This window comes from Homarus americanus, unplaced genomic scaffold (genome assembly GCF_018991925.1).
Source record: "Homarus americanus isolate GMGI-L3 unplaced genomic scaffold, GMGI_Hamer_2.0 scaffold48220, whole genome shotgun sequence".
Taxonomy (NCBI): domain Eukaryota; kingdom Metazoa; phylum Arthropoda; class Malacostraca; order Decapoda; family Nephropidae; genus Homarus; species Homarus americanus.
The window spans coordinates 5171067-5189667 of NW_024755060.1; the positions used below are offsets into that span (position 1 = coordinate 5171067).

The 18601-nt window shown below is 43.5% G+C and overlaps 1 long non-coding RNA gene across 2 annotated transcripts in view; it reads left to right on the forward strand.

The window, feature by feature from the left end:
- The window catches only part of LOC121856386, a 123912-nt gene that overhangs the window by 31012 nt on the left and 74299 nt on the right, over nucleotides 1-18601 (forward strand). The window contains exon 1 of one of the 2 annotated variants that reach the window (XR_006086963.1): nucleotides 2735-2786. The exons of the other annotated variant lie outside the window; for it this stretch is intronic. This is a non-coding gene — a long non-coding RNA (uncharacterized LOC121856386). Of the gene's footprint in view, nucleotides 1-2734; nucleotides 2787-18601 lie in introns of those variants that run through there. 2 annotated transcript variants of the gene reach the window in all.

Here is an 18601-nt window from a genome sequence, read left to right on the forward strand (position 1 = left end):
TATTCATTAGCAGTGTATATATAGGTCAGATTCGTGTGGGTGATGTCACTGTTCACTGCCATGCAAGACAGTGGTTCATATACATTGGACGTCATATTCTAATTGAAGACTAATCAGTGTGGGCTACCAATTTGGGATAAACAGCAAGAATGTCCTCAAGCATCTCCGATTCAATGTAGTAATTACAAAGTTCATGATTCAATAAGTCAGGTGACCTGAAGTCCTTGACAGTGTCACATTCAATAATATAGTGTTCAAGTGTATGCTTTAAAGGTTTATCACAAAGTTTACATGCTGAGTGTTCCGGTATGGGTACAGCGTTACTAACTTGCCAGATGTGTCTGTATCCTAGACTAATTCTGGCCATGACTACATCACATTGTCTGGTTCTGTCCTTATGCTGGCCATACCGGTTTCTCTTGTCACAAAATTTGTCATATTTACTAATGCTACAACTGCCAGGTCTCTCAGGGTGAGATAGAGATGGAGGAGGGGAAGAAAGAAGGGAGGTGGGGATAAAAGGAAGGGGAAGAGAAAAGGAGAAGGGGAAATGGAGATAATAGGAGGAGGAAGGGAAGGGTTGAGGTAGAGGAGGGGTGAGGGGGAGATAGAGAAGATGGAGGGGGAGCTGGGAAGAAGTATTAAGAGACAAAATTAATGAAGGAGAAGAAAGGATGGGGGAGGAGGGGAAACAGGGAAGGAATTAATGAAGAAGAAAGAAAAAGAAATGAGGAAGAAAACTTGGGGTTAATGGTGAATGAAACGCGAGATAGAAGGAAGGAAGTGAAGTGACGTGAAGTTTTGCCAAGAGGGATGCAAGGTGTTGGGGCTTCAATGACGTTTAATGGTGCAAACTTTGGCCTGAACAAGACGTCAAGATTATAATGAGATTCCAAGATTACTATGACGGTAGCTATATATTTTTAGGATCACGTGAAGATTAGCCTCCCTAGCTTATTTCAGCCTTAACTACTTTTAGGCTATTTTTCTATTGGCTAGTTATACCTTGCTTTGTGTAACTCTTTGTTGAGTTAATGTCTGTCTTTCTGTGTCTGTTTTTGCAAGTTATCCTTTGTCAACTGTGTTCCTTTCTCTCCTTCCTCTTCCCCCTTTCTTCCTTCCTTATTCCCTCCCCTCCTCTCCTTTTCCCCCTCCTTTCCCCTCCCCATAACTTTTCTCCTCTCTTCCCCTCTCCTCCATCTCCTTCTTTTACCCCCTCCATTCCTCTTACTCCCTTCCTCCCCCCTTCTTCCCCCTCTCCATCCTTCCCTCTCTACCTCCTCCCCTTCCCCCACCACCTTCTCTCCTCCACGGTGGCAGGTAGGAAAGGGACTTGATATATTGTCAATTTATTCCTGAAAAGTTGCCCAATTTTAGTAGGTTTTTGCCTAATATTTTGGGCCTAGCGTCTTGTTATGGAGGGTCCAGGACATGGGTTTTGACAAGGGTCCAGGACATGGGTTTTGTCAAGGGGTCCAAGGCATGGGTCAAGGGTCCAGGGCATGAGTTTTATCAAGGGTCCAGGACATGGTTTTATCAAGGGGTCCAGGGCATGGATCAAGGGGTCCAGTCCCAGGGCATGGATCAAGCGGGTCCAGGGCATGGATCAAGGGCATGGATCAAGGGCAGGACTGACATGGGTCCCAGGGCATGGGTTTTGGGTCGAGGGTCCAGGGCATGGGTTTTGTCGAGGGGTCCAGGGCATGGGTTTTGTCGAGGGGTCCAGGGCAGGGGTTTTCTCCAGGGTCCCAGGACATGGGTTTTGTCGAGGGGTCCAGGGCATTTTCAACGGGTCCAGGACATGGGTTTTGTCGAGGGTCCAGGGCATGGGTTTTCTCAACGGGTCCAGGACATGGGTTTTGTCAAGGGGTCCAAGGCATGGGGTCCAGGGCATGGATCAAGGGTCCAGGACATCATGGCTTTGTCGAGGTCAGGGCATGGGTTTATCCAGGGTTTTGTCAAGGGGGCATCAGGGTGGGCATGGATCAAGGGTCCAGGCATGGGTTTTGTCGAGGGGTCCAGGCATGGGTTTGTCAAGGGTCCAGGCATGGGGTGCAGGGTGGATTTTGTGTGTTATTAGTGTGTGTGTGTGTGTGTGTGTGTGTGTGTGTGTGTGTGTGTGTGTGTGTGTGTGTGTGTGTGTGTGTGTGTGTGTGTGTGTGTGTGTGTGTGTGTGTGTGTGTGTGTGTGTGTGTGTGTGTGTGTGTGTTAGGTGACTACATCACCACCCCTCATTAGATTGACATCAATCTCACCCTCCTCAATAGACTGACACACCACCTCCTCTAAATAAACTGACATCACCTCACCTCCCCACCAAAGACTGACCACATCGCCCTCACCTCCCACCAAGACTGACCACATCACTCCCCACCTCCCCCCTGACCTTCTCTCCCTCAATGACCACATCACCCTCACCTTCCCTCAATAGACTGACATCACCTGCCACCCCCTCAATAGACTGATACCATCTCCCCACCTCCCACCACATCTCCCCCACCTCCCACCAAAGACCACATCACCTCCCCACCTCCCACCTCCCACCAAGACTGACCACACACCTCCCACCCCCACCTCCCCACCTCCCCACCCACATCACCCCCACCTCCCCACCAAAGACTGACCACATCTCACCTCCCCACCAAAGACTGACCACATCTCCCCTCTCTCAACAGCACTCCGGCTCCATCTTGTCCAGCGGGTCAGAGGTGCCACCGCTTCCTCTCCTCCCACCCCACACCTTCCCCACCGACGAGGAGGAGGAGATCACGGAGTACGACAATGAGGTGAGTGTCTCCACGTTATCTCCTATGCTGGGTCTCCTACACGGGCTGCTGGCAAACAGGAGAGAGGCTGATGAGACGGTGTTGGGTGAGGACTGAGGGTGTTACCTGACGGGGTGTGGGTGAAGTGTCTTGAAGGGGTGGTGAAGTGTCTTGAAGGGTGGTAAAGTGTCTTGAAAAAGTGAAGTGTCTTGAAGAAGGGGTGGTGAAGTGTCTTTGAAGGGGTGGTGAAAGTGTATTTTGTGAAGTGTCTTGAAGGTGGTGAAGTGTCTTGAAGGGGTGTGAAGTGTCTTTTGAAGGGGGTGTGTCAAGCTTGAAGGGGCAAAAGGAAGTCTTGAAGGGTGAAGTGTCTGAAGGGTGGTGAAGTGTCTTGAAGGTGGTGTCTTGAAGTGGTGAGTGTCTCGAAGGGCTTTGGTGAAGTGTCTTTTGAAGTTAAGTCTTGAAGGGTGGTGAAGTGTCTTTGAAGGGTGAAGCTTGTCTTGAAGGGGTGGTGGTCTTGAAGGGTCTTGAAGGGTGGTGAAGTGTCTTGAAGGGGTGGTGAAGTGTCTTGAAGGGGTGAAAGGGTGGTGAAGTGTATTTTGAAGGGGTGAAGTGTCTTGAAGGGGTGGTGAAGGTTTGAAGGGTGAAGTGTCTTGAAGGGTGGTGAAGTGTGTTTTGAAGGGTGTGTCTTGAAGGGGTGAAGTGTCTTGAAGGGGTGAAGTGTATTTTGAAGGGGTGAAGTGTCTTGAAGGGGTGGTGAAGTGTGTTTTGAAGGGGGTGAAGTGTCTTGAAGGGTGAAGTGGAAGGGGTGAAGTGTCTTGAAGGTGGTGAAGTGTTTTTGAAGGGGTGGAAGTGTCTTGAAGGGTGGTGAAGTGTATTTGAAGGGGTGAAGGTCTTGAAGGGTGGTGAAGTGTCTTTGAAGGGTGGTGAAGTGTCTTTGAAGGGGTGGTGAAGTGTCTTTTGAGAAGGTCTTGAAGGGTGGTGAAGTGTGTTTTGAAGAAAGTGTCTTGAAGGGGTGGTGAAGTGTTTTGAAGGTGAAGTGTCTTGAAGGTGGTGGAAGGGTGAAGTGTCTTGAAGGGGTGTGAAGGTGTTTTGAAGGGGTGAAGTGTCTTGAAGGGTGGTGAAGTGTTTTGAAGGGTATGTCTTGAAGGGTGGTGAAGGGGTGAAGTGTCTTGAAGGGTGGTGAGTGTATTTTGAAGGAAGAAGTGTCTTGAAGGTGGTGAAGGGAAGGTGAAGTGTCTTGAAGGGGTGGTGAAGTGTATTTTGAAGGGTGAAGTGTCTTGAAGGGTCGTGAAGGTCTTTTGAAGGGTGGTGGAAGTGTCTTTTGATTGAAGTGTCTTGAAGGGTGGTGAAGTGTCTTTGAAGGGTGAAGTGTCTTGAAGGGGTGGTGAAGGTCTTGAAGGGGTGGTGAAGTGTCTTTTGAAGGGTGAAGTGTCTTGAAGGGGTGGTGAAGTGTCTTGAAGGGTGGTGAAGTGTCTTGGTGAAGTGTTTTGAAGGGTGGTGAAGTGTCTTAAAGGGGTGGTGAAGTGTCTTTTGAAGGGGTTAAGTGTCTTGAAGGGGGTGGTGAAGTGTCTTGAAGGGTGGTGGGTCTTTTGGAAGGGTGAAGTGTCTTGAAGGGGTGAAGTGTCTTGAAGGGGTGGTGAGGTGTCTTTTGAAGGGGTGGTGAAGTGTTTTGAAGGGGTGGTGAAGTGTCTTGAAGGGGGGTTGGTCACTTGAAACAGGTTAATATTAGGTAATTCTTGGTTTATTTAAGAGAGCCGAACCCTAAGATGTGAAGAGGTCAATGTTGGTTGATTTTAGGTCTGCATCCACCCATAATTTTTAGGGATTCAAAATTTGGTTGGTTTTATGGTTGTTGATTTTAGGTCATTGAATCCCCCAAGACAATTAGTTTAGGGATTTTAAATCACCATTGGCTATTTTATGGTAATGTCATCCCCTAAAGCTTATTTTGGGGGTATTTTAGAAAGACGCACCCAATTTTTGTCCAATTTTATGAGTTAGTCTTACCTAAAATTGGACAGTGTTTCCTTAGTCGTCTTTAATTAAGGTAAGTTCCACGTTGTTTTGGTTTTCTGTATTTTATTAATTTTCCTTTTCAGAAAAAATTGGAAAAAAAAGGAAAACTTAAATTGGATGTTGAAATGTGTAAATGAATGCAAAGGAAATTGGTTCAGTTTGTAAATGGTTTGCACGAAATTGGTTTAATATCTGAATTATTTACAGAGTTTGTTTACTGTAAATAGTTTTGAACGAAATTGGTTTGATGTGTAAATATCTCTGCACGAAATTTAATGTGTGTGTTTTGAACGAAATTGGTTCATCTTATAATTAACTTTGAACGAAATTGGCTAAACTATTTCAAAAGGCTTCTTGCTTATCCTGCACTGTGACCTAAAATTGGTAATCCTAATAGACCTTTAATATCTAACACTTAAAATAAGCTTACAATATATAGACAATTTTTATATATTTTTATAATAGCTATAGTGAAAGAGCTTATGCCTATACAGTATTTCAATATAAATTTTGAGTAATGTTAATAGCCTTTGTATATAAATTATAATAGTTCCACCAAGTATATAAATTAATATAGAATTTATATAAGTAACTTGATACATAGAGAATTTACTGTAGATCTAAGGCCATTGTGTAAATTGAAATAGTATGGTAAGTGTACAGTGTAACTATATACATGCATGGTTTATATATATATTTATATATACATTACAAGGTTGAATATATACCAGTGTGTATAGTCGATGGGGGAATAAATTTGTTCATTTTGTTTGTCTTCGGAAATTTTCATTGTTTATTTGTGCTGTGTCATTGTTTACATGGAGTCAACTTTATTGTTTACAAATGAAATAAATTTATTCCCTACGTTTAACACCCCTCCCCCCCCCCCCATAAGTAGGTAGGTGGACTTTCCTGATATTTTCCCCAATTGGAAATATATAATGTACTTATTTCCCCCCCCATTGTCCTGATATTTTTCCGTAATTGAGAGTAATTTAGTGGTTTATTGTCCTAGTGTCTTAGTAAATAGCTTATTTTCCTGATTAGAATTGCCCTGGGTAGTTGTATTCCTGTTGTCCTTATGGTTTAGAAAATTCATACGAGAATCTGTTTGTTTTTCCTGAAAGTCGACGTTATTTTCCTGATCAGATGAAAACGTCTATCGTATCTTCGTATAATTTTCCTGGTTTATTTTCATATTAAATTGATTGGGAAATTCGTGTGTGGTTTCCAACTTCGTTTTCCTAAGCAGAGGGAAAATCCGTCGTCAAGTTTAGTATTTTTAGTGCATTTTCCTAATTGGGAAATTGTATTAGATCAAGAGGTTTATTGTCCTATTTACATCGAAATTGGATCTTCAGATTAAGTGAGAAAATGGGGAAAATGTTCATATATTTCATGATTTTTTGAGAGTGCGTAAAAATTTTCCCTTTTCCCATCCACACAACATATAGTCGTTAATTAGGAAAATATTCTTCCATTAGATTTGTCTTTAAATATTATCATAGGAAAGATTAGGAAAATACTTCCACTGTCTTTAAATCTTTCCATGTGTTTTTTTTCCTCCTGCTGGGGGATTGTCCTGTGCACCTCCCACCCTTATTGTCCTCCACAGGTAAGAAAATAACTCCACACTGTGTTTTCCTGACTCCAAGTTACAATATGTGGACGAATCTGAGGTGGAGGGGGAGGGGGTAGGTGGGTGAGGTAGTGTGTTGGAATATGGTGAGAAATATATTAAACCTTGGCTTGACTTTCTGTGTGTGTGTGTGTGTGTGTGTGTGTGTGTGTGTGTGGCCTTTATAACTTTTTTCTCTCCTTTATTTATTCTCCTCCTTTCCTTTCTACTTCTTCCTCTCTTTTCATCATCTTATTTTCCTCTCCTCACCTCTCCTCTCTCCTGTCCTCATTAGCCAGACAAACTAACATAAGCCCAGTCCATTTATCGTTCATACCTGTGTAAGATTCACTGCCTCAAGGTGATCAAAAACTACCTGTGGTAATGAGTGATATTGGTATTGATTGTTTACCTGTATTGTTAAAAGTAAATCACTGCCTTAAATTTTTAGTACAGGGTGATCAAAAAGTACCTGTGCACCTGGGGTAATTGACAAGGTGTGGATGTTAATTGTTATACCTGTGTTTTTATAAGTAGGATAAGGTAAATAAATATTGTTAATCATCGTAGGTAATAGGGACTTTTCGATCACCATGAATTCTAGTTTGTATTAATCCAAGACAAAGGATTAAATATTTATGTATTTGTTTACTTGTGTATATCCAATCAAACAAACACTGTACTTGTTTTCCTAATGATTTGAGATCAGCGTGAGTGACTTTGGTCATTTACGTGAGTGTTTGGTAAAAGAGGAAGATTTTTTTTACAGTAAATTGACCCAAAAACATATAATTCGTTGGTGTTGAGTGAATTTCAAGTTGATCAGATCCATTTAGCTGTTGAAATGAAGTCATCAGTACCCCCGCTGCCGCCCTGAGCTTCGACACAGTAATACCACCTAAGTCTGTCCCACAAAACATAGTAGACTTTTAGCAATCTTCTCCTGGGGCGATAAGAGAAATAAAAATCCTAGACGTCCTCCAATTCAGCGGGCGTAAAGGAGGGGAATGAGGGAGGGATTGGATCCTGCGGGAAGAGGCGGTGCATCAGGATCTCACTGGAAACTGGAGGAATCGTTTATTTTTCAGGCCACGCTTCCAGGAGCTTTCCAACGAGTGGATTTTCGTGTTGGGTGTTGCAGCTCTGTATTCCAGGGCGCTGCTTACTGGTGTCCCATACCCGGAGGTCTCGTTATCTGAAGCCCTGGAGCCTCCTGTTTAGCCTGGCACCACTTTGTGTGGAAGCTCTGTTTTTTTTGTCTGCTAGAACCTGAGGTCCTTCTGTCTGCTAGAACCTGAGGTCCTTCTGTCGGCTGGAACCTGAGGTCCTTCTGTCGGCAGGAACCTGAGGTCCTTCTGTCGGCTGGAACCTGAGGTCCTTCTGTCGGCTGGAACCTGAGGTCCTTCTGTCGGCTGGAACTATCAGGTCTTTATGTCGGCTCGAACCTTGGTCTGAATCCTTTAGGAGTTTCTGTCAACTGGAATCTCTGGAACCCGCAGGCTAAACTCTGGAAGTTGAGGGCTTTGTGTGGTTGCTAGAAGTCTTCTTTGGGAGCAGGAGGCTTAGTAGGCTGGCAGAACCTCCTGAAACTACAGATTATTCTATAAGCTGGAGCCTCTTAACGACCTGGAGCCTCTTAGCCACGACCTGGAGCCTCTTAGCCACGACCTGGAGCCTCTTAGCCACGACTTCAAGGGTCCTGTTGAGGCTTGAACATGGCTTTGGAGACTGGGGATAACGGGAGGGGAGGGGGGGGGGGTAACTTGTCTTGAAGCTGGAGGAACTTATGTAGAACTTAAAGAAACTTGTTGATTTTTGAAGCACCGTGAAAAGTCGGTTGCTTCTTTTTGGAAGGATTGGATCGTATGGAAACTGAAAGAACTTGTGTAAAAGCTGGATTATATTTTCTGGAAACAAAATCTTACCTGGAAACCGAAAGATCTTGCCTGGAAGTTGATAGATCATGGCTGGAAATTGAGATACCATGTCTGGAAATTGAGATATCATGCCTGGAGGTTGAGATATCATGCCTGGAAATTGAGATATCATGCCTGGACGTTGAGATATCATGCCTGGACGTTGAGATATATCATGCTGGACGTTTGAGATATCGCCGCACCAAATTGAGATATCATGCCTGGAGGTTGAGATATCATGCCTGGAAATTGAGATATCATGCCTGGACGTTGAGATATCATGCCTGGAAGCTGAAAGAACTTGTCTAGTGGCTGAAGGCTAACATTAGGATGTTGAAGGAGGAGGAATCTGAAGGACAATAGAGTTTCATCAGTAATCAGGAGACTTTCACCTGCTAGTTGAAAGTTGGAGCTGAAGTTAAAGACCCACTTAGACACAACAGAAGGCGCTGACGAGGAAGTTAGTCTCTCGTGTAAGATGAAGACTCAAAAGCTGAGCTGAATACTGTAGGCTCGTGTGCAAGGTGAAGCTTAGCCTGTCTGGAAGCTGAAGCCTTTAGCTGAAGGTTTCTCTAGAAGCAGGATGTTCTTTATCTATGGAATTTGGGGGTGGCAGTCAAGCAAAGGATAATGTAGGTTAAGTTAGGCTAGGTTAAATTAGCAAAGGTTAATGTAGGTTAAGTTAGGTTAGGTTAAATTAGCAAAGGCTAATGTAGGTTAAGTTAGGTTAGGTTAAATTAGCAAAGGTTAATGCAGGTTAAGTTAGGTTAGGTTAGGTTAGGTTAAATTAGCAAAGGTTAATGTAGGTTAAGTTAGATAAGAATCGGGCAGCTTCAGAAAAATATTAATGGTTTTAGTTATATGTTCTTGGTATTTTTGTAACATTGCCTAATTTTTTTATTGTTTACTATGTTGCTGCTGCCCGTTTCCTCCTCCTACTCCTACTTTTCCTCCTTCTCCTCCTTAAGCACCTCCTCTGCCTCTAATTTCCCTCTCTTCCTATTTCTCGATATCTTCCCCATTTCCTCCTCCTACTCTACCTCACTTCTCATTCCTCCTCCTCTTCGTCTCTCTCGCCCACTCCTCATTCTATCTCCTCCTCCACCTCATTCCATCTCCTCCTCCACCTCCTTCTCATTCCTACCTCCTACTCTTCCCCACTCCCCATTCCATCCTCCTCCCTACTCCCCCTCCTCTTCCTCCTCCTCCCCACTCGTCCTCCTCATTCCATTTCCTCCTGCCCCTCCTCCTCTTCCTACTCCTGCTCACATTCCATTTCCTCCCTGCCCCTCTCCTCTTCCTACTCCTCATTCCATTTTCACCTGCCCCTCCTCCTTTTCCCTACTCCTCCTCATTCCATTTCCTCCTGCCCCTCCTCCCCTCTTCCTCTCCTGCTCATTCCATTTCCTCCTGCCCTCCTCCTCTTCCTACTCCCTCCCTCATTCCATTTCCTCCACCCCTCCTCCTTTCCCTACTCCCCTCCTCATTCCATTTCCTCCTGCCCCTCCTCCTCTTCCCTCTCCTGCTCATTCCATTTCCTCCTGCCCCTCCTCCTCTTCCCACCTGCTCCTCCTCATTCCATTTCCTCCTGCCCCTCCTCCTCTTCCTACCTCCTGCTCATTCCATTGCTCCTGCCCCTCCTCCTCTTCCCTACTCCTCCTCAGTCCATTTCCTCCTGCCCCTCCTCCTCTTCCTACTCCTCCTCATTCCATTTCTCCTGCCCCTCCTCCTCTTCCTACTCCTCATTCCATTTCCTCCTGCCCCTCCTCCTCTTCCTACTCCTCCTCATTCCATCTCTTCCTCCGACCGTTTCCAAACACCAAAGGATTCTATAGGAAATTCCAGACATTCTGATTGGCTGCGTCAGTTAGCTCACGCCGCCTCTCATTGCCTGTTTGTTAGTTCAATGTCGGCCCCTCCTGATTGCTGTGTCTGTTAGCTCAATGTCGGCTGCGTTGGTTTGTTCAATGTCGGCCCTTCCTGATTGGCTGCGTCAGATATTTCACATGTCGGCCTCTCCTGATTGCCTGTTTGTTAGTTCAATGTCGGCCCCTCCTGATTGGCTGTGTCTGTTAGCTCAATGTCGGCTCCTCCTGATTGGCTGCGTTGGTTCGTCAAGTCGCCCTTCCTGATTGGCTGGTCAATTTTAATCCGATTGGCTGTGTCTGTTAGCTCAATGTCGGCTCCTCCTGATTGGCTGCGTTGGTTCGTTCAATGTCGGCCCTCATGATTGGCCCGTCTGTTAACTTCAATGTCGGCCCCTCCTGATTGACTGATTGGGTGTTTTCAGTGACCTCCCCTTCAAGGGCGGATCCAGGATTTTCAGAAAAGGGGGTGTCCAAATTCGGGGTGGGGGTAGAAAGAATAGATGCATTATGTGTGGATTAGGTTGTAGGTTAGGTTTGGGTAGGTTAGGTTGCAGTACATTAAGTGAGGTTCCTATCGTCCAAACTAAAACCAGGTAAAAATTCAAAATGCACTTGTTAGGTTAGTATAGGCTAGGTTAGAATGGGATAGATCAGGATAACATAGGTAAAGATAGGATAGGTTAGGATAACATAGGATAAAACCAGGTAGAAATTATATTAAAAATACACTGGTATCCTCCATGACCCGGGTGAAGGAGCCGTCAACCATAACACAGAATGTAAACACTGAACATGTGGGTTATGACGTCACTTTAACCCTTCAGTACCCAAATAAACTATCAATCTTATCAGGGGTTAGAACAGGCGTCTCCCACCTGTTCTAACTGAAGCAGGTGTTAATACGTATATGTCTGTCTGTCTGTCTGTCTGTCTGTCTGTGTCTGTCTGTCTGTCTGTCTGTCTGTCTGTCTGTCTGTCTTTACGTGGGGCGGTTTTGTTTACTTAACATTTAAAGTTTCAAAAATCAATTTGTGTGTGTGTGTGAGGAAGACGTTTTTAGTGTGTATTTAAACCTAAAAGAATCATGTGTATAAGACAGATGCATATAAATCATGTGTACACACACACACACACACACACGCACACACACACACACACACACACATACACATACACACACACACACACACCTTTGAACTCCTGAAGCGACAACCTTAAGTTTTCAGAAAATTCTTTAATATTCCAATAATTGTTTTGAGTCGAGGGGGAAACAATGGGGAAACTTTCATAGGACTAATTGGGAAAAAAAATGTTGACGTTTGTTATGGGAAAGATTTAAATGAGGTTGATTTACCTTTTGGGGGAGACAGGTTAATTATTGGTCGTGCTGTGGGCGATTGTGTCGTGGTGAGGGGAGGAGGGGTAGAGGAGGGAGGGGAGGAGGCAGAGAGAGAGGGGGGTGGAGGAATGAAGGAGAGGAAAAGAGAGGATATGACAAGGAGGAGAGATGAGAGTGGAGGGGATGGATGGAGGAGAGAGATATGAGGAAAGAAATGGGAGAAGGTGAGAGGAGGAGGATGGGAGATGTAGGGAGAGAGAGAGAAAGAGGGAGGGGGATGGGAGAGAGAGAGAGAGAGAGAGAGAGAGAGAGAGAGAGAGAGAGAGAGAGAGAGAGAGAGAGGAGAGAGAGGATGGGAGAGAGAGAGAGAGAGAGAGAGAGGAGGATGGGAGAGAGAGAACAAAGGCTTATAACTGGAGTATCATTAATGCCCATAAGACTTGTCATTGTTTCTTTGACTTAAACGACCCAAGTTACAGAGAGTTTAATACCTTCCTCAACCCAAGATAATGGCCCGCCTCTAGACCCTGAGGGAAAGGGCCTCCTCACTACCCCGAGGGAAATGGTCTCTCCTTACTACTCCCTGAGGGGAAATTCTCTCCCTTACTACCCTGAGGGGAAATGGCCCCCTCTACTACCCCGAGGGGAAATGGCTCCTCCTTACTACCCCTGAGGGAAATGGGTCTCCTCCTTACTACCCCTCCTGAGGGGAATGGGTCTCCTTACTACCCCGAGGGAAATGGGTCTCCCTCCTTACTACCCCGAGGGGAAATGGGTCTCCTCCTTACTACCCCGAGGGGAAATGGGTCTCCTCCTTACTACCCCGAGGGGAAATGGGTCTCCCACTACCCCTGAGGGAAATGGGTCTCCTTACTACCCCGAGGAAATGGGTCCTCCCCACTACCCCTGAGGGAAATGGGTCCTCCCACTACCCTGAGGGAAATGGGTCTCTCCTCACTACCCTGAGGAAATGGGTCCCCTCCTTACTACCCTGAGGGAAATGGCTCCTCCTTACTACCCTGAGGGAAGTCTCCCTCACCCCACTAACCTTATCAATCTTCAACAATAAATTCTCCTAGACGCCAATTCTTAATAAATTCTATTATGACGCCAATTCTCTCAATAGATTCTACCTTGACGCCAACATACCTCAATAAATTCTTCCAAGACGCCAACATACCTCAATAAATTCTTCCAAGACGCCAACATACCTCAATAAATTCTCCCTAGACGCCAAATTCTCTCAATAAATTCTATTATGACGCCAACTTCTCTCAATAGATTCTACCTAGACGCCAACATACCTCAATAAATTCTTCCAAGACGCCAACATACCTCAATAAATTCTTCCAAGACATACCCAATTCTTCCAAGACGCCAACATACCTCAATAAATTCCTCCAAGACGCCAACTTCTCTCGGTAAATTCTCACAAGTCAACGAGACATTTTCTGGAGGGAGGCAAATGCTCGTTTAATCTAATTCCACGTCGCTAAGTTAGAGGAATGTTGACCCTAAAACTGCCTGATTGTCGCGCATCTGGTATCTGGGTCCCTGCCAACACTGCCACCACTCTTCATACTGCCCACAGTTACCAACACTAACATTGCCCACGGCTACCAACACTACCAACAGTTACAACACTACACAGTTACCAACACTGCTTAGTTACCAACACTGACACTGCCCACGGCTACCAACACTACCAACAGTTACAACACTACACAGTTACCAACACTGACACTGCCCACGGCTACCAACACTACCAACAGTTACAACACTACACAGTTTCCAACACTGACACTGCCCACGGCTACCAACACTCCCAACAGTTACAACACTACACAGTTACCAACACTGACACTGCCCACGGCTGCTACCAACTCCCAACAGTTACAACACTACACAGTTACCAACACTGACACTGCCCATGGCTACCAACACTCCCAACAGTTACAACACTACACAGTTACCAACACTGACACTGCCCACGGCTACCAACACTCCCAACAGTTACAACACTACAGATTCCAACACTGCACTGCCCACGGCTACCAACACTCCCAACAGTTACAACACTAACACACAGTTACCCACTGACACTGCCATGGCTACCAACACTCCCAACAGTTACAACACTACACAGTTACCAACACTCACTGCCGGCCTGCCCACTACAGTTACCAACACTACACAGTTACCAACACTGACACTGCCCACGGCTACCAACACTCCCAACAGTTACAACACTACACAGCTACCAACACTGGCCTGCCACCCATACCAACACTCCCAACAGTTACAACACTACACAGTTACCAACACCCTGCCCACGGCTACCAACACTCCCAACAGTTACAACACTACACAGTTACCAACACTGCCCACGGCTACCAACACTCCCAACAGTTACAACACTACACAGTTACCAACACTACACTGCCCATGGCTACCAACACTCCCAACAGTTACAACACTACACAGTTACCAACACTGACACTGCCCATGGCTACCAACTACAGTTACCAACACCCACGGCTACCAACACTCCCACGGTTACAACACTACACAGTTACCAACACTACACTGCCCAGCCTGCCTCCCACAGTTACAACACTACACAGTTACCAACACTGACACCCACGGCTACCAACACTACCACAGTTACAACACTACTGTTACCAACACTGACACTGCCCACGGCTACCAACACTCCCAACAGTTACAACACTACACAGTTACCAACACTACACTGCCCACGGCTACCCCTCCCAACAGTTACAACACTACACAGTTACCAACACTGACACTGCCCACGGCTACCAACACTCCCAACAGTTACCAAATCAATAAAATTTCTTTATTTACGTGTTTGTGTCTTTCTTTGTTTCATAAATTTATTCACTTTTTTTATTTACATTTTACATTTGTTTTCGTTTATTTTAAGTATTATTTTCTTCTGTTTACTTTTTCACGTATTTGTTTGTTTTATTCATATTGTTTACTTTTGTCTATTTATTCTTTTTGTTAACCTTTATTTATTCTTTTCTAATTGTATATGTCTATTCATTTTTCTTCCATTTGTTTATCATTTTTCTCATCCACATAACGTGTTCAGTATGGCCCCCCGTCTTGGCCATTATATACGTGGGTTTATTTATATATGAAACACAAACATTTATATCGTTCACTGGAGGGAGATCTGAGTACCTTGAGGCTGATGCGTGTGGCTTATATCCTGAGAGGAGGAGGAGGAGGAAGGAAGAGGAGGAGGAAGGAAGACAGGAGGAAGGAAGAGGAGGAGGAAGGAAGAGGAGGAGGAAGGAGGAGGAGGAAACATTGTGTCATGAGGCAGAGGAAGAAATCTCTCTCTCTCTCTCTCTCTCTCTCTCATTCTTTAGTCATTTTTTATTATTATATGTATTTACATGTTTCTTAAAGCTAACATAGGACCAAAATGATTATGAAATTTACCTTTATAAACCGAAGAAGCTATATTTCAAGTATTAAACCCTAAGTGATATATATTCTCTATGGTAAAAATATGTGGAGCAACTCTTGTTTATTTCACTGTTAAAAATATATATTCCTGGAAAAATTTTTAGTGAAGGATTTTTCTTTTTTGTCGAATTTCTTAAAGATTCGTCCATGACTCAGGAGAAAATTTAGCTTTCTTTTTTAGCTTAAGAAATGTAAATAAACTTGATGTGTTAAATAATTTCCCTTGTAAAAGCTTGAAAAAGATTCGGAAAAAAAATTAATATTATAAAATTTCTTTGAAAATAATATTAAAATGAGTGAAAAATATTATTAAACAAAGTATATATTTCAGGGTTAAATAAAAGTTGAAAGTATTTTATATAATTTTTGGAAAATGTCTCGAGTAAAAATGTATAGAAAATGGGAATCGGTATGAAACCTAAAAACAGAAAATGGGAATCGGTATGAGACCTAAAACAGAAAATGGAAATCGGTATGAGACCTAAAACAGAAAATGGAAATCGGTATGAGACCTAAAACAGAAAATGGGAATCGGTATGAGACCTAAAAACAGAAAATGGGAATCGGTATGAGACCTAAAAACAGAAAATGGGAATCGGTAAGAGACCCAAACATCAATATTTCACGTTTAAAAATGAAAGGAAAAAAATATTGGAACTATTGTGAAGATTTTGAATTCCATGCATAAAATAATGGACTGTGAATGTTTTGTATATGAAACATTTTAATAGAATGTTGGCGAATGTTTGTTGATATTGGTGAATGTTGGTTAGCACTGGCACACTTTATGACGTCATAGTGCCACGGTCTAATTATTCTCGTAAATAAAAATAATAATAATGTTTTCACCTGTTTAGTAACCCATAATAATAATAGTACTTACATAATAATCATTGGTTAGAGGAACAAGTAATAATGGGGTGTGTTCATGGGTCCTAGATTTTGCTTGGATACTCGTCATGGGTTGGTGATGGGGGCGTTGTCATGGGTTGGTGATGGGTTGTCATTACTTGAAGAACTGTCATATGATTGATGGGTTTGTTGGGGGGTTGTCATGGGTTGGATTGGACAGTCACTCACATACATACATAATCTCTCTCTCTCTCTCTCTCTCTCTCTCTCTCTCTCTCTCTCTCTCTCTCTCTCTCTCTCTCTCTCTCTCTCTCTCTCTCTCTCTCTACAGGTAGCAGTGGGCGTCATTTCTATGCCACCTGCACAAATTGAACAATGGACAGGTGTGTGTGTGTGTGTGTGTGTGTGTGTGTGTGTGTGTGTGTGTGTGTGTGTGTGTGTGTGTTTTACGTCTGGATGCGTGATTGCGTATATCTGTGTCTGTATGTTATGTTTGGACACGTAGTTAAGCGTGTTTGTATGTTTGTAAGTGCGCTTCATCTTGTGTGTGTGTGTTAAAATGTTTAAGAATGTAATTTGATAATGATCGTTCGAAATGTCGTACTCAAGGGGTTAAGTCATCGTACTCAATGGTTTAAGTCATCGTATCAATGGTTTAAGTCATCGTACTCAAGGGGTTAAGTCATCATGCTCAAGGGGTTAAGTCATCATGCTCAAGGGGTTAAGTCATCATACTCAAGGTTAAGTCATCGTATCAATGGTTTAAGTCATCGTACTCAAGGGGTTAAGTCATCATGCTCAAGGGGTTAAGTCATCATGCTCAAGGGGTTAAGTCATCATACTCAAGGGGTTAAGTCATCGTATCAGTGGTTTATGTCATCGTATCTCAATACTCAATGGTTTTAAGTCATCGTACTCAATAAGTCATCGTACTCAATGGTTTAAGTCATCGTACTCAAGGGGTCAAGTCATCGTACTCAATGGTTTAAGTCCTCATACTCAAGGGGTTAAGTCATCGTACTCAATGGTTTAAGTCCTCATACTCAAGGGGTTAAGTCATCGTACTCAATGGTTTAAGTCATCGTACTCAATGGTTTAAGTCATCGTACTCAATGGTTTAAGTCATCGTACTCAATGGTTTAAGTCATCATACTCAAGGGGTTAAGTCATCGTACTCAATGGTTTAAGTCCTCATACTCAAGGGGTTAAGTCATCGTACTCAATGGTTTAAGTCCTTATACTCAAGGGGTTAAGTCATCGTACTCAATGGTTTAAGTCATTGTACTCAATGGTTTAAGTCATCGTACTCAAGGGGTTAAGTCATACTCAATGGTTTAAGTCATCATACTCAATGGTTTATGTCATCGTATCAATGGTTTAAGTCATCATATTCAATGGTTTATGTCGTATCAATGGTTTAAGTCATCGTATCAATGGTTTAAGTCATCATACTCAAGGGGTTAAGTCATCATACTCAATGGTTTAAGTCATCATACTCAATGGTTTAAGTCATCGTATCAATGGTTTAAGTCATCATACTCAAGGGGTTAAGTCATCGTACTCAAGGGGTTAAGTCATACTCAATGGTTTAAGTCATCGTATCAAGGGGTTGATCATACAATGGTATCATACTCAATGGTTTATGTCATCGTATCAATGGTTTAAGTCATATTCAATGGTTTATGTCGTATCAATGGTTTAAGTCATCATCAATGGTTTAAATCATCAGGGGTTAAGTCATCATCTCAATGGTTTAGAATCATACTCAATGGTTTAAGTCATCGTATCAATGGTTTAAGTCATCATACTCAAGGGGTTAAGTCATCGTACTCAAGGGGTTAAGTCATACTCAATGGTTTAAGTCATCGTATCAATGGTTTAAGTCATCGTATCAATGGTTTAAGTCATCGTACTCAAGGGGTTAAGTCATACTCAATGGTTTAAGTCATCGTATCAATGGTTTAAGTCATCGTATCAATGGTTTAAGTCATCGTACTCAAGGGGTTAAGTCATCGTATCAATGGTTTAAGTCATCGTATCAATGGTTTAAGTCATCGTATCAATGGTTTAAGTCATCGTATCAATGGTTTAAGTCATCGTACTCATGGAAATTCGAAGAAATCTCATCGTTAAGTAAGTGTAGAGGTGAAAATCCCATCTTGAAGCCTTTTTGGCAGAGAGAGAGAGAGAGAGAGAGAGAGAGAGAGAGAGAGAGAGAGAGAGAGAGGCCAACCTAACCTAACCTAGCCACTTGAAACCTGCATCACTTTTTTTAGACCACTTAATCACCCAACGTTCCAGCTCATCAGTACACTTATTTATCTCGTCTTGTTTCCCTCCCTGTTAGACTCTGACAGCCAAGACCACACCTACAGCAGAATGACAGAATGAAAACACAAAAGTCACACAGTTCAATAGAATTTACCCCTGAATCAGCCTGCCAGCCTGCCATCCTCCGTCATTGGCCAGCCGGAGAGATCACCTTTGCCAGAACGCCATCACCCTAGTGTTTAAATAATAAATTTATTTATTTTACGTAATTAAATTTGGTAGGTTGGTAGATTACTCAGGTCAGGGAGTATGTTGTGATTAGAAAAGTGGTTTGGAGTGATAGGTAAGGGAGTTGATTGTGGGGGAGTGAGAGGAGGGGGGAGTGGAAGCGTCACGTGGAGGTGTTGGCATCACTGCGCAGGTTTTGTATCGAGGGTGGCTGTTGGTTGGCTCGT